Source organism: Artemia sp. Qi Xiang Cuo, chromosome 11 (genome assembly GCF_049724085.1).
Source record: "Artemia sp. Qi Xiang Cuo chromosome 11, ASM4972408v1, whole genome shotgun sequence".
Classification (NCBI taxonomy): Eukaryota; Metazoa; Arthropoda; class Branchiopoda; order Anostraca; family Artemiidae; genus Artemia; species Artemia sp. Qi Xiang Cuo.
This window is the reverse complement of record NC_142804.1, coordinates 70348549-70360806: the sequence shown is the minus strand read 5'-3', so window position 1 is coordinate 70360806 and position 12258 is coordinate 70348549. Positions and strand designations below refer to the sequence as shown.

The 12258-nt window shown below is 36.0% G+C and overlaps 1 long non-coding RNA gene across 1 annotated transcript in view; it reads left to right on the top strand.

Moving 5' to 3' along the window:
* Nucleotides 1-12258, top strand: part of LOC148947294 (uncharacterized) — a 137431-nt gene that overhangs the window by 106802 nt on the left and 18371 nt on the right. The window lies entirely within an intron of this gene.

The window sequence follows — 12258 nt, the reverse complement described above, 5'->3', positions numbered from 1 at the left end:
TTTTCTTTTATTTTGGGGGTTGCGTACAGGGGACGCCCCCCCCCCCGACTAGATGGAAAGACAAAGCCGATGAATTCCTCACCCAAGACCACATCCCAGCTGAAAATGCAACGAGCCTGACCACCAATAGTTTCGACCTGGAGGTACATGATCTCATCTTTGTCTACGCCAAACTCTCGGCAGCAGTCTTTCGTCAAGTAAGTCAAGTCTACCTTGGTTAAGAGTAATCCTTTGCTATATTGGTGTTTTATATAGTTAAAGTTTTTGTATTTATCTCTAAAGTTTTGTTGCACTGAACTCAGTTTCGTTTCAGAGTTCAGTGAGGTAACACCAAAATTGAAATGGATATCATTCCTGTCTGGATTTATTTTGGTGAGGTCATAATTTATTCCAAGTGAGTTGTTGACCTGAGTTAACTTTAAGAGGATTATAAAATAGAATCTACTTTGCTTTTAGTTTGACATATATTTCGATATTTATTAATTCAGTATTTTCTCTCGAATTAGTATTGAGACTTTTTAATTTTTTTGGTGATTTCAATAGCCATCAAAAGCTCTGAAAAACGGCCTGACCTTGTACACTCTCTGACTCCGAACTTTAATCAAAGCAATTTGCTAAGCGAACTTGAGGATATTATCAAAAGAAATTGTATGGAGGTTTTTTGATTTGAATATAATCAGAGAAGTTAAAAGTTTACTGTGGAAAATAAGTGCACCTGAATCGGATTGCCCAGTACGTAAGGGGAGCAATGCACTTTCTAATCATTTTAGTGACATTGTTTCTCTGTAAAGATCTCTTGACTGCAGCGACACTTTTGTACCTATGTTTGTGATAAAGTGACCTACAGAGGTTCAATGTCCACCTGCAAATGGTTATACTTCTTTACTCTTTAAGTTTAATGAGCTACAATAAGCGGGTGTTGAGATTTTAGGGAAACTTGACAATTATCAGTTGAATTTTCCTCAACTTCTGATACCTTCCCCAGTAATTAACACTTATACGACAGTAATTGTCTCTAAAGTGCCTTCAGATCTGTGTGATCAGATTAAGCGCAAATTTCTTCACAATCAGATAGCTGGACCTGACTTAGTTTATACTGTGAAACATTTTAAAGACAGAGGATATGTCAATATCGATGAATCTGCAACTGATGGTTTTTGTACATCGGGTCAGAACTTTATTACCGGAATACCAGTTAAAGTACAATCCAAGGACCTTTTGGGATTCTCAGAGGTTTCCCAGTTGATGTAGAACTTCAACTGCAAGGTATAATAAGTGCAAATCGACTGGGCGAGACTATGTCAGTCAAGCTTGAATCTGAAGACTCTTTCACTTAGTCTGCTTATTTCAAAGAAGGAATTAAAGTTGGATAGGAATTTTTTGAATTCACGTATTTAAAGAAATACCTAAATGCTCCTTCAAATGCCGATCATACGATCACTTTCAAAGTGCTTTCACCAGCAATTTCCCGAGATATGCCAGATGTGCTGGGCCACATCTTTCTACTAAGGATAGTCCTTGTAGTAATTCTCGCAAGAGTGCAAACTGTTGAGAAATCATCCTTCTTATAACTTGTCCTGCCCTGTATCTAGTGAAATAATTTCGTGCTCCAACTTTTTACTATGACTTTAAAGTTTTTAGTAATATCGTTTAATGCTAATGGTACAAAGGATAAGGACTTCGTTATTAATGAGCTCTAGAATGATTTTGATTTGGTCTGTTTACAGGAGCATCTTTTTACAGACTTTAGCATTAACGGTTTTCGTCGTAGCCTTCATCATGATGTTTTTTTATTACTGCCAGAGCCACACGCGGCCGCCGGTCTGGTGGACGAGCTTGTGTTTTTAAGCTTTATCCTATCTTGAGTTCTTCGGTTATTTTTTAATCAGATGAGTTTTTTTGGCTGTTCTTAAGGGCAATATAATCTTCACTAGTTCTTATCTTCCTTATAATGACAATTCTTCCAGATCGATGGATAAATATGCTAAGGCCTGTAATACGTTGAAGGTTTTAGTGGAAAAAATTCTTTCTATTTCTCTAGATTATATGATCATTGGTGACTTCAATACGGATATAAATAACCCATCAGTGAGAAGTGATTCGTTGTTAGATTGCCTTCCATCTTATAATATTATACCCAAAACTCATCCGTATTCTTATATTCACCATTCAGGCAGTAAGAGCAATATTGATCACATTATTTGCTCACCTAGTATTTCCAGATCAATAGAGTTAATACATGCTGAAGAACGCGACTTAGTCCATCGCCCTATCTCACTTATTCTTACGCTGAATTTAAGCCCTGCTCTTTTTTGTAAAGTACCCTGGTTTAAAGTACAGCTGACTATGTCGGAGGCAAGCTTTCTGGATGGAGGAACGAAGTCGAAGAAGCCAGTTCTGTGACAAACATGGTGTGTTACAAATCCCGAATGTTGACATCACCTTTATCCCGATAAACAAGCAGTTTGAGCTTTTTGCCTGCACTGATGACCTGATGCTTTTCTGAGTTCTTCCGGCAAAAAACCGCCGCTTGTTTCGGAATTCTTCATTGATCTCAGCCAATAAAAGTGACACTGGCCTTCCTGACACACAGTAGAACTAAGATGTCATATCGCATGCCAGGAAAGCATTGAACGGCAATATGACCTCTGCAACGTCCCCAAGCTTGCTTTTTAGTTATCATGTGTTGTAGAGTTTGGCTGTTTCCGGCTTGGTCTCTGCTCGTAAGAAAAGTGGGTAGCTTCCTGAATGGCAATGATGAAGAAGCAAGTCGAGCACGTCTGTATCATTGCCAACAAGACAGGTATCTACACCTAAACGGCTTTTCACTACTGCTGTCGCCAGCATAAAATTTTCTATACTTAACGCAGACATAAAACAACCACCTGACGAACTTTGCTCTCCAGCAAATAGAGTGGTGAATTGTCCGTTGTTCTTCTGATTGTTTTGAAAGATGTAGTTTTTGATCGCTATCGTTGTTGTACCCGAATATATAATATTAGGAGACCCTATGCCTTTCGATCTTTTCAAGCCAGTCTGGTTTCTTGTTGACGTTTAATCTACGTATCTGTCGAACAAAACCGTGGCATTTCCAAAATGAGCTTTGACATAGCTAGCGTAGGCCAGAAATATTTGTCCAAAAGTAGTGCCGGTTGTCCAAGCCAATTTATGTAGGAGCCATCCTCCATCAACAACGTATTTGTAACTCGTTGAAAGATTCGCAGAAGAGCCTTCGGTAATTGTGCAGAGGGAATTTAGGAGGAAAGCCTTGTCAGCTATACATAGTGTTTTGTGTGACTCGGAAAGTGCAGAAGGAAAGGAGCAAATCTCCTAATCATGATTTTGTAACCTTTCCTTATCGACGGCAATGGCTACAGCTAGTATTGAATGGAACACTAATGTTTGGCCATTCTCGAATGGCTCACCATCAGGCTTCGCAGCCGACTTTGCAGCCAAAGTTATGACTTTATCTCTCCTTTTGAGTACAAAAGTCTCTGCTAGCTTTCCAACCAACCCTTGCAGTATATGCAACCAAACGTCTTTTGCTTCGTCGAAGTCGACCTCTGGAAAAGCATTCACTCCGGTAACAACACTCATTTTTTTCTGTTGAGCAGCTTCAAAGTCTCAAACAGATTGAGAAACTTCTGCAAACCTTTGCTGTCTCTCAATATTCTGATTCCCATTGTATCAATGTGCTGGTTACGTTTGTACTAAATAGATCCAATGGTCTTGCAAGATTACATTCATTTGAGCTCGCACTGACATAAATAGTTTCCAGATTAACCACTGCACTTCATTCAAACCTCTTCGCTGGTGAGACTGCCAGCGGTTTTCAGAGTTTTCAAGAAGATTTGTTCTATAAAAAGTTCTACAGCCAGTCCTAACCACAAATATTCGGTTCTGTTAATAGAAAAGTGACCTATGGAACATCTTGTATAATTCTGGCTGCAATTCTTTCAAACTGACAAGGGTTTGTAAATGGAGACGGGCTCATTTAGCATATGTAGTTCGACCTCATGCCGCAAAATAAGGAGAGATACTAAACCAGCTCTGAAGATACAGGTCGAAATCTCCAGCCCGTTTAGAACAATCTGACATACAATGAATTTTATTCAATTTAGATTATTGTTCAAGGCACAGTGTTACATTTTTAGAATTACCGTGTAGCTGTTTCTTTGCCTGCTAAATCTCTACTAAAAGTGAAAACACAGATGGAGACGCGGACAGGTCTTCAATAGAAATAATTTCTGATATCGGCTCTGTATAAACATGGGCTGCGCCCACCATTTGGAGTGTGGGTTGACTTCTTGAACCGTCGCCCATACACCCAAGAAATATCATTTTTCCAAGAAAGAACCTAAGCATCACTAAGACCTCTTTCAAGGGGCTTCTGAAAGGCGACGATTCAACCATCATTTTCGCTTTCCAATACAGTGGTTGGTCGAAGATTACGACAGGAATCTGGTTCAGTTTCTTTGCCTTCTCTGCAATAAACATCAACGTTGTGTTGTTGCACGTGAGATCAGTTGGGTTTAAATCAATCATAGGCTGGAAAACTATTGATGACCGCTTCTGGGTTTGTCCAGCATGAGCTGACCGCATTGCACCTTACCAGCTGACTGGAGAACCTCGCAGTGCTAGCTGAGAATTTATCCACATCATATCAAGATGTCTGCTATTGTCTCTGAACTCTGGAAGTACCAACTCTACGTACGTGAACTGATTTTTAAAGGCAGTGTGCTTCAAGTGAGGGTAGATAGGTATAGTAGCTTTTTCTATAATTTGTTTCAAGTCAAAAATTTTTCTGGGAAACACACGTAACTCTTCTTTGCCGCCCAGTGGCTTAACTTCAAAAAAAGTCATACAATGAAAAGATCCCTGCCCTTCAAGAGTGTTAGAGTTATTATCATAATTGTCTGCAATGTACTGGACAAGAGTGCCTCTTGGTATGTTGAGTTCTTGGTCGGGGCTTTCAGCCATTGCCGCACATCTTTCAAATCGGAGGGTTTCTATATAGACAACACAAAAGCCTAGTCTGCTCAATGTGTCCACAGCGTCGCGTGAGCCGAACCGATGATGCAAAGAATCAGCCAACCCCAGCTGCATTGTTGCAATAATGTTTCGAAGTCTGGTGTTTTGCATTATTGCCTGCCCAATTGCTCTGATCAATTGTTTCGCGTTGTTGTGTTTGATCAAAATTGACAGGAAAAGCCGTAGGGATGGAACAAGGAACTCTAGATTAACCTGTCCCGAAATATAAGTATGTACTTTGTTACATTCTTTTTCGGGCAGTACCAGAGTTCTTGTTTAGCTCCTACAGCGCACTTCACTGGTTTACGCAACATCGGAATGTTCTTTCTCCGGATTTATGTCTTTTGGCAATTGGTAATAATCATTGATAATGCTTGCATTCGGTTCCCTAATCTTATCGATATTTTGCTCTCCAAGAACTTCAGACCTTATCACCTAGTCTCCGAAGTACTCAACTAGCACTTTCTTCAGGTAAACGCTGCTGTATGGCTTCAGATCCGTTTCGGCTAAAAACTCCTCCATTTTTATCGAAATATCGGTCAGTGTAACCTGCACATCGTCCTGACCGACAAAGAAGTTCGCAGCTTTGTAAAACACTTCTTTTCGAACCTTGCCGGAAGGTCTTCCATTCTTACACTTATTTACTTCAGAGTCACCACTTAATTTTGAATTTTACTCAAGCATCTTTATTCTAATACGTAAGTTCATTTAAGAAATTGTATGAGGGATAGCATGTGTTGCGTGGAGAACAGACGGATCTTATCTAACCTTTCTTGATTAATTGAATTATACTTCTGCATATTATATAATTTACTTAGTGATATGTGAATAACATAATTTTCAACTATTAATACTAGAAATTCTTCTGTGGCTACTAAAGTCTTTTCGACAGTGAGCATGAATATTGTCACCTGGGTTAACTTTGACAGAATCACCTCTTTCTTTACTGGCAGTATTAATTGTGATGGCACCTTTGCTTCCAAGCTTAGAGATGTTGTTATCATCTTCTTCGCTCTGAACATAGATTGCACATTGCGAGTCCACACTAGTCTGATATAAAGATTGGGAAGATTCAGTAACAGAAATCTTGATAAATAACTTAATTAAAATATTGATATTAGAATATTTGAGTGTAACCAGAAAGTAATATTAGAACATTATATAATTAATATAATTAGAATATTTATATAATTAGAATATTAATATCATTAGAATATAATATTAGAATATAACTTAATTAGAATATTAGAATAATATTAGAATAACAGAGAACTTGATGTAGGAAGAGGACTGAAGCCGCGAATCTCCTTTATTATTATTATTATTATTATTATTATTATTATTATTTATTGGAAAACACGTCATACATAAAAGGAAAAGACGGAGCAATAAGCAAAAAAAAGCAATACACATAAACTTAGGAGTTATACATGTGGTTTTTAGTGACGAAAGCTGGAGCTAAGATCTAAATCAGCTCTTAGAACAATTTACACAAAACGAGAAAGAAAAACTCAATTATACACTGCTCTGTAGGTACGTAACATGTTCCTTTTTCTAGGCTCCTAAATACTGAACAAACATAAATTATATGAACATCAATACATCAAGCCGCAGTAGGTAAAAAAAATAACCCAAATAATTATCAGTGAATTAAAAAAGATATACAGTAGATAATCATATCAACTAGTGTAAATATGACAATAAATAAAATGTCAGGTTTTTATTTATTTTAAAAAAAGTTGTAAGAAAGTCAAACTTTAGCGTAAAGAGCGAGGCGTTGAGGAGAGCACAGCCCCTTTCATATACGAAATAATTTCTGTTCGTTTTAAGTTTTGATGTCGCTCCTTACTTTTAGTTTAAAAAACTTTTTTTTTTTATTTAAAGGCTGCGAAAGCGGGGGGTTTGGGGCGCGGCAGCCCCCCAACTGTGCCTCCTAATCCCTGTACGTTTTAAGGTTCAACCTTGTAACTCAGCCTCTTTAACTCTTTAGAAAATGTAGTTTTTTTCAAATAATTACAATTATAAAAAGATGAAATAATGATTCCTATCATGACGGCATTATAAAAAATGATATGAAGTGATGCGAAGGATTTACATAGATGAAATGGGTGCCACATTTTAGTTTCAGGATGGTTCTCGCTGGTGAAGTGTCAGACAGTGTTCCCGAAGAAATGAATTTGAGGATTCAAAATACAGTGAACTCAGCATCGATTTCAGTTAATGGAATGTTTATGCTATTTTCAATGAAACTTTATTGAGTAGATTGGCAAAACTTTTTTCAGGGTATCTGACCAATCCTTAGTGGAAATCTCTTTGTTGGTATGTAGTAATAACTGGTGTTACAGAAATATACTCAGTCAAAATAAAAGTCTTTTATTTTTTTTTAAATTTGAAGAGGTGAGACCAATATTCTCAGGATTTATAATTAAGTTTTTTCGTTGGCTTGTAATATTTTTGTTCTTTGGGTTAAATAATAGTCTTCTTCATATCCTTAGGAATGACTTTTCAAACTAGCCATTTCATTTTGTTTTCTATAAAAAATAAATAAGCCCTTCATAAAGGTATTTGCAAGTGTTGGGAAGAATTTCGTGCGTTGCATTTTACCTAGTTTTTTTGCGAGTGAAATAAAAAATAATTTTTTTTATTTTTTTTCTTAGGATCAATATTTTTTGCTGGAGGTACATGTGTGCATATAAGGATTGAAGTCATAATAATTGGGGATTTACTCCATTTTCTTTTTTAGATCTAACATTTTCTAATTGGGTTTCTGGATTTAAGCTTCGTATATCTTTTAGTTGCAGGGGGGGGGGGAGAATTTGTAGGGAGGGGCTTAAGTAATTTGTGTTGAATTGGACTGTATGTGTCTAGATAAAGTTTTTGTGCAAGGGTGTTATGTCTTATGCTAATATTAATTTTACTTATTTTAACGTCTTAGGCTAAGTGTTGCAATTAAATTTGGGTTGTCGCTATAATAATTTGGAATGTGGTGCTTCTATTATGCGATGTGTGGTGTTGCATTATAGGTCTTCATGCTGGTGTTTTAATTATTGTGTTTTTATTTTCTCCTCTTTAATAGTATTAGATTAAAGTTTCTTTGTTTTTACTTCAAGAATTGTGAGAATGATGCAGGCGGTTTTTTATCGATTATCTGTTGTCATGAACACTTTATCTATTTTTTACAATGTAGTTTTTACAACCACTTTAACTTCCAGACTTTATCCTCTTTTAATACAAACAAACATACAATAGATATTAATACTTAATTATTATATTAATATATTATATATATTATATTATTATATAATATATTATATTATTATATTAATTATTATAGATATTAAAGCCTATTAATAGGCTTTAGTCATTTTTGTTGAATTGGACTATATGTGTCTAGATAAAGTTTTTGTGCAAGGGTGTTATGTCTTATGCTAATATTAATTTGTCTTATTTTAACTTCTTAGGTTTAGTATTAGAATTAAATTTGGGTCACTGGGCTAATAATTTGGACTGTGGTTCTTCTATTCTATAATCGTTATTATGACTAAATTAATTTAAAAATGCATAAAACGGAAATTTAATATGCAAATCAAGCTTGATACCAAAAAAAATCCCTACAAACAATAAGTTTCCATTTTCAATTGAATGAGACCCCTTTGAAGTTTATACGGCGACCCCTTCCATATGAAGTACCCCTGGGAGAAAAAAATAAATAATAACATATTAGAGCCGCATGGCCGTTACTAGAGGCAAAGCAATAGTGTTTTTACAGAGGTGTGCTGTTTTCTCCTACGCTTCAGCCAATATTTAATGCGTCAAAGTTTTGTATTAGAGTATTTACGTTAGGTTTCTTCTTGTGGTGAGCGAGGCTCGAGTTTATATATTTTGTTTTAAATATTGTGGGTGGGTTTATGGTTTCAAGTTTAGGTTCGTTTTTAATTTCTAGTATTTACGGTTTGCGTTTTTATATGTTTTTTTATACTTTTTTCTTTTTTTGTGGGGGAGGAGTCAAGAAGATACCTCCCCCCACTAGATGAAAATACAAAGCCCATGAATTCATCACCCAAGGCCACATCCCGGTGGAAGAAACTGCGAGCCTGGCAAGCGATATGGCAACCTGAAGGCGCCTGGTATCATCATTCTCTATGCCGAACCCTCAGCAGGAGCCTCTAGTCAAGTAAGTCAAATCTTTTTTTTTGTGAAAGTGATCATTTGTTGCCTAGCTTAGTTGTGGCATAGTTGCTCTCCAATTTCTTTGGTCGCTTAAAAGAGGCACTAGAATTCTTGAAAGAGCCGTCTCACAATATTCTAGGACTACTTGATTGATACGATCAAACTGGGAAAAAACCAACAACAAAAAACTAAACAAACACACATCCGTGATCTTTCTCCTGGCAAAAATAAAAATTCCATATTTTCAAACAGTTCGTGGTAACAAACTGTAAGTAAGGAGCGACCCTGCTCAATAGTATTTGAAATATTAAAAAATAGAACTTTAATACCAATAGATTCATAAAGAACCGGATCTCTATCCTTATTTTAAATATTTAAATTTCATCAAGTTTTGTGTTACCCATCAACAGTTTTGGATCTGAAAAAAGTTTCCTTATTCTCAAAAAAAAACGGGAAAGAACTCTTAAAATTAATAAAATGTTGGTGAAAATCAAACCGTGAGATTCAGCGTAACATAAAACGCCATTGTAGATGTCTCAAGCTCCTATCTGCAAAAATGTGGAATTTTGTATTTTTGCCAGAAGAAAGATCACAGATGCGTGCTTATTTGTTGTTATTTTTTGTTTTTTTTCCAGGGATGATCACATCCATACAACATTCCCAGAATACCGTTAAAGGGCTCATTACAATCGAAATTAAAAGTTCTAGTTCATTTTTTAAGTGCCCAATACAATTTAACGGCAACCTAGCTCCCTCCGAGGCTCATGTTTTCCCAAATTCACCCAATCAAAATTTGGAGATAGCTATTTTGCTCAGCATAGTCAAAAATTTAATAAATATGTCTTTGAGGATGACTTAATTCCCCACAGTTCTCGGGGGAAGGGCTGCAAGTTATGAACATTGCCCGTTGTTTACATATAGAATAGGTTATTGGGAAGTATACATACGTTTTCTGGAGGGATTTTCTGTGGTGGGGGAGGGAGTAAGAGGAGGGATATAGGTATTTTGTTCAGCATAGCCGAAAATTTAATAAATACGTCTTTGAGGATGACTTAATTCCCCAATGTTCTCGGAGGACGGGCTGCAAGTTATGAACTTTGCCCATTGTTTACATATAATATTGGTTATTGAGAAGTACAGAGACGTTTTCAGGAAGGATTTTTTCTTGTCGGGGGGAGGGAAGGAGAAGGGGGTTACTTGAGAGAATCTTTCAATGGAGGATGTTTCCTTTTTTCTTAGGATCAATATTTTGTGCTGGAGGCACATGTGCGCACATAAGGATTGAAGTCATAATATTTTGGGATTTACTCCATTTTCTTTTTTAGATATAAAATTTTCTAATTGTGGTTCTGGATTTAATATTCGTATATCTGTTAGTTGCTGGGGGGGGGGTCGAGAATTTGTATGTATTGGCTTTAGTCATTTTTGTTGAATTGAACTATATGTGTCTAGATAAAGTTTTTGTGCAAGGGTGTTATGTCTTATGCTAATATTAATTTGTCTTATTTTAACGTCTTAGATTTAGTGTTAGAAATAAATTTGGGTTGTTGGGCTAATAATTTGGAATGTGGTGCTTCTTTTCTATAATGTGTGGTATTTTCCTATATATCTTCCTGTTTGGGGTTTAATTTTTTTGTATATTTTTTCTGCTCTTGAATGTCTTAGAGTAAAGTTTTTGTGTTTTAACTTCAAGAATTGTAAACGAGATGCAAGCTGTTTTTTATCATTCATCTGTTTTAATGCAGACTTTAACTTTTTCTTACAACCTCGTTTTTACAACCACTTTAACCTCCAGACTTTAACCTCTTTTAATACAAACAAACATACAATAGATATTAATGCGTATGAATAAATAAATTTTAAAACGCATGAAACTTAAATTGAATATGCAAATCAACAAATGTTTTGTTGTTTTATGTTTATGTTTTATGTTTTGTTCATGTTTTAGTGTGTGAGGCTCGAGTTTATATATATTTTTTTTAATATTGTGTGTGGGTTTATGGTTTCAAATTTTGGTTCGTCTTTTATTTCTAGTATTTATGGTTTGCATTTTTCTATACGTTTTTTTATACTTTTTTTCTTTTTTTGTGGGAGAGGGGTCAAGAGAATACCTCCCCCCACTACATAAAATACAAAGTCCATGAATTCATCTCCCAAGGCCACATCCCGGTGGAAGAAGCTGCGAGTCTGGCAAGCAATGTGGCAACCTGGAGGTGCCTGGTATCATCGTTCTCTACGACGAACCCTCAGCAGGAGTCTTAAGTCAAGTAAGTCAAGTCTTTTTTTTGGTAAAAGTGATCATTTATTACCTAGCTTAGTTGTGGCATAGTTGCCCCTCAATCCCATATATCACTTAAAAGAGGCACTATATTCTTTGAAAGAGTACTTTAACATTATTCTATAACTACTTGATCGATAAGATCAACCCTGGAAAAAAACAACAACAAAGAACTAAGAAAACACACATCTGTGATATGTCTCCTGGCAAAAATAAAAAGCTCCATATTTTCAAATATGGAACTTTGCCCATTGTTTACACATAGTATCGGTTATTGGGAAGTATACATACTTTTTCAGGAGGGATTTTTTCTGGTGGGGGAGGGGGTAGGAGGAGGGGTATAGTTATTTTGTTCATCATAGCCGAAAATTTATTAAATATGTCTTTGAGGATGACTTAATTCCCCACAGTTCTCGGGGGAAGGGCTGCAAGCTATTTAGTTTGTCCATGGTTGAAATATAAATTGGGTTTTGGGGATGTATGAAGATTTTTTCAGGAGGGATTTTTTCGTGTGGGGGGAGGGGCAGAGGCGTCGTTTAGTGGCGAAACTCGGCACCGGGAGGATGTGATAGATGGAAACGGGAAGTGTTCATGAAGGGGGTAATGAGTGTCCCCTCATTACATAATAATTTATCAGAAATGAAAAAGTACAGAGTATTATACAAAAATATATTTTTATTTGATATACAAGAACAAAATAAAATTTTGATTTTTTTTTTAGTATCAATATTTTGTACTGGAGGCAAATGTGTGCATATAAGGATTGAAGTCATAATCTT